The following is a 4,747-nucleotide window of genomic DNA, read 5'->3' as shown; positions in this document are numbered from 1 at the left end:
TGTTTGGAAAGAGTGGGAATTATTCATTCATTCATTCAAGAAATATACATATAAGAGTACCTACTCTTGGCCAGGGACCTGGGGATAGAGCAGTGAATGAAACAGACAAGAATGCCTGCCCTGGTGGAGCTGACATTCTAGTGGAGAGATGGATGATGAACACAGAGAATGAATAAAAGAGGAGCTCCAATGGCTAAAAGAACTAAAAAGGCCCAGGAGTGTCGGAGGAGGTGGCAATTTTCGATGAAGCAGGCAGGGATGCCTGCTGAGAGGTGACAGAGGTGAGGGAGGGAGATAAGGGGTGGGGGGAGGAGCCTGATCAAAGAGGGGTTCAGGAAGATGAATGCAAGGGGTGGGGAGGCAGAGGCTTGTGGGAACTAACGAGGGCCCGAGTCGCTCCCCTGCCCTCCGCTCACTGCGAGCCTGCTCTCGGGGTCCTCCCCGAACCTGGTGGGCGGCCGCTGTGGCTCTGCACACCTCACTACGTCTTCTGGTCCCCGTTTCCTCCTCGGCACCCAGGCAGCCTCCCAGCCCCACTTGGCCCTCAGAGCCCAGCTCTGGGACAAGATCCCAGCTGTGGGACAAGCACACGCACACTCACGTCCACACACGTCCGCACATGCGTTCTGTCCCGACCCACCACACACACCCCAGCCTCTGCTCTCTGGGTCCCCTGACTCCTGCGTCACTGCCCTGACCTGACCATGGAGAGGGGCCGGGGACAGATGGTGGGGGGAGTAGACACAGCCGGAGGAGAGGAGGAGCCGTTCGGGCTGTGGGACCTGCTTCTGCCCTCACACCGGCTTGTCAGAGGTCCCCAGGCCCCTGCCTTCGAGAAAGGGAGATGGGCCCTGAGCACCAGCCCCTAGCTGCTGGGGCCTGCTGGACAGGGGTGACGCTGGCTCATCCGCTGGGGCTTTGGGAGAGAGAACTGCGATTGCAGCCTGGGAGAGAGGGCAGAGTAGAGGATCTCAGCTCACCCTGCACCCAATCCCTAAGCTGTAGTAATCCTACCAAGAGGGCAGAGGCTGGTTTAGGAGCCAACTTCAACCCAGGTGCTGTGGATACTGCCCAGTAGGGTCCATCCATCCAGCCTTGACAGCAGGGGCCCCTGAGGAGCAGGAAGCTACCCAGGGCTCTCCCTCCGATGCCCACCACCCCCCTGCCAGTGCCCCCTCCATCTGCCTGTTTGTATTTCTCTGGCACGGGGCTGGACCATTGCCAGGACCACCACGGAGGGTCTCCGCACCATCCCGTCCAGTTATCCCCAGCCCTGCCACTAGAGTAACGTTCCCACTGAATAGCTCATTCGTGGCATTCCCCAGAGCAGGAGCCTGCAGTGGCTCCCGGTTGCCTCTGAACTAAGACCCTCTGTGCTCTGCCATCCACCTACCTTTCCAGCCTGTTCTCCCGCTTTGCTCCCCACTCTCCTGCATCACATGAGCTCAGTGAGACGGTTTGCTGCTTCCTGCCCTTCGCTCGCTCGTGCCTTCCACCTGGATCACCCTCCCCCTCCCACTATGGCTCTCAAAAGCCCAAACCCAAGCATTACCTCCTCCATGAAGCCTTCCCTGATACCCCAGCAGGAAGCTGTCTCCCTGCTCTGGGCTGCCATCCTTTATGGACACGTCTTAGGCCTCTCCTGACCGGGCCACCATATACAGCTGTCACGGTTGAGCACTGCACAACTCCAGGGGGCGCCATTCATATCGACCCTGATGAGAATGGTACTCTCTGGAGTCATGCAGCACAGGTGCTCTGTTAACCGGAGGAGAGAGCAAAGGACAGTGTAGGCAGGTCTTGTTCACCTGGGTGGCACTGGGCACCCAGCATGTTGCCTGTTTATGGGCTTCCCTCAAGTGTGGTTTGCATTGAGTGGTCCCTCCACTCCAGACACCTCAGCCAGAGAATGGGAGACCTAGAGGGAGGAAGTGAGCTACTCATCTTCTGAATGCTTGCTGGAGCCATGCCTGGACAACCTAGCTCTGGGTTCGTGGGGGCCTGAGAGGCCTCCATCTACTTCCTGAGCAGGCAGCCCCCCGAGGCGGGGTCTGAACCAGAGGATGGCGGGGGTGGAGGCAGGCTCTGTTCCATGGAGTCTTCCTGGCAGCCAATTCAGACTGAAAATCCAAGAAGCAAATTTACAGCCCCCTGAGCTGTCGCAGACCCCCAGGCAGCACGAAGTCCCAGCTGCCTGGAGTCGTGCTGGGGATGAGGGGGGCCTCTGGACTTCTCCTCCCTCCTCCTTTCCAAGCAGTGGCTTCTCAGCTGGGCTCGGGAGTTCAGCCAGCAGCCCAAAAGACCTTCTGTGCTGGGAAGTGAGGTGGCCGGGACCTTGGAGGGTGCGGTGGGGGAGGGCTTCCTGGCGCTTGGGGAACTGGGAAGGGAGTGAGGACTTGGAGAAGGGATTCCTGCCAGACAGCAGAAGGAAGTCCTGTGCGAAGGTCACTTTGGAGAAACTGAGGGAAGTTCTGCTTACTTGGCCACAAAGTAGCCAGTAGAACCAGACATCTGGGTTTCTGTTTTCAGCGAGCAGCTCTGTGGCTTCAGCAGGCTAACGGGGCTTGTCTGGCAAACAAGGGAGCCCAGATTGGAGGCCTGAGCTGTGCCACTAGCACCTGACGTGGACAAGTGACTTTAGGTCTGAGCCTGGGGATGGTAAAAAACTATAGCAATCACTTGCCAGGGCTGTCGTGTGATTATGTAATGCCCGGCACGGGGTAATCAATAAATGCTAGCAATTATCACGGCGCGCTCTGCTTTACTGTGGCTGCTACTTGTCCTGGCTTTGGAGGCCTGGAGACCAAATCTCCAGCACGTTCGTCAGCCCTCCTCCGGCGTCCTCCACTGTTCCCTCTGGGGAGCTGGGCATGGGTTCATGACACCTTATCTCCGGTGTTGTACCTTTACCAAACAACTCACTGGTAAAGGTCATGGGGATAGTGGGGTGCAGATGGAGGTACCGCCGGGTGTGCACATCCACTGCTCTTTGCAGAAACTTGCCACTGAACAAAACTGAGTGAAATGGCATCACTGTGGGAGCTGGGGGGTGGCGGGGGTGAAGACACAGATATCAAGACAAGTCTCACACTTAGTTTATTCAAAGCCTGGGGCCAAACAGGGGTTTCTTGTCCCATTAACATGGGTCTCCTCCCAAGGGAGGCCCGGAGAAGTCCCAAGGACCTTGGACTGAATGAGGCCTGAAGCATTACCAGGCCAGCTTCCTCGGTTACTTGTCTCTTGCCTCTCCTCCAGTGCTTGTGTCCTTGAAGGAGGGCGCCCAAAGCACCAAGACCTCCACCTTGGGATCCAGAAACACTTCCCCAGATTAGATTTCTATGAAGTGTCAACCCCATCTTAGGATCTCTTGCTCACAAGTATGGCTGAATATTCCCAAGCTCCTTCCCATGGTACCCATCCTTTATCAGAAGACAGAGCTGTTAAGTTGGTCAGAGTAGCTTTCCTGTCCATGCAAAAATAAAACTAGAAAATCCTAACTTAAAACACTACTGGCAATATCAACGAGAGTAATGTTTTTCTCCCATGTAAGATCTTTGCAGGGGCGCAGTCGTGAACACAAAAGTTTCATTTTGTTAACATGGGGCTTAAGGATTTTGCATGAACTCTATTTTTTAAAATTTTATTTATTTTATTTTTGGCTGCGTTGGGTCTTCGTTGCTGCGCGCAGGCTTTTCTTTGGTTGCGGCGAGTGGGGGCTACTCTTCGTTGCTGCGCGCGGGCTTCTCATTGCGGTGGCTTCTCTTGTTGAGGAGTATGGGCTCCAAGCACGCGGGCTTCAGTAGCCGTGGCACGCGGGGTCAGTAGTTTCAGTAGCTGTGGCACGCGGGGTCAGTAGTTGTGGCTTGTGGGCTCTAGAGCGCAGGCTCAGTAGTTGTGGCACACGGGCTTAGCTGCTCTGCGGCATGTGGGATCTTCCCAGACCAGGTCTCAAACCCAAGTCCCCTGCATTGGCAGGTGGGTTCTTAACCACTGCGCCACCAGGGAAGCCCTGCATGAACTCTTTAGGCTCTTCCTACTTGGAGGAACATAGGCCAAGATCTACTCAAGGTAGTTTATACAAGCCTTAGACATACTCTTAAACCTCCAAGTTTAGCAAATATTTTCCCAAATTGTTCATGGTTCACTGATAGCCAATGAGTTACGAGAGCCTATTGCTTGACAGAGGCATCCTCCGATCTGTATATAAGCAAGACCTTCTGTTCATGTCTTATTTCATCAACCAGCAAGTAATTTTAGGACTTTCAGGAAAGTATATTTTTCTTGCAGCAAACAAGATTCATAGACTCTGAGCTGGAAGGGACCTAGGACATCCCATGAAGGTGAACTTCCACCCTCTGCTTGCACACTTCCAGTGAAAGATATTTGGTGTTTCTAAGGGAGCAGAGACTTGTTATAGGGTAGCCAATCACAAGCTGTCCTCCTGTGCGTGCATGCATCCAGCCATTCATCTGTCAGATATTTATTAGTTACTGGCCTGCACAATGGAATCGCTGCTTCTCCTTGAAGTCGTCTCAGCAGTTTGACAAGGAACTCCCCTGATCACCCCACCTAGGGAACAGACCAAAGGAACAGGCTTTGTAAAAAAAGAAAATAACGTTTTCCTGTTACAAAAACAATACAGGATCATTGACCAGCTAGAAAATATGGCTAAACCAAAACACATCAATTAAAAAGCACCCATAATGTCATTAGGAAGATGGAGTCATAAGTGGTCATTTTCACAGAC

Source organism: Neophocaena asiaeorientalis, unplaced genomic scaffold, assembly GCF_003031525.2.
Source record: "Neophocaena asiaeorientalis asiaeorientalis breed wild unplaced genomic scaffold, Neophocaena_asiaeorientalis_V1.1 scaffold461, whole genome shotgun sequence".
NCBI lineage: Eukaryota > Metazoa > Chordata > Mammalia > Artiodactyla > Phocoenidae > Neophocaena > Neophocaena asiaeorientalis.
Note: the sequence above shows the minus strand (reverse complement) of the source record.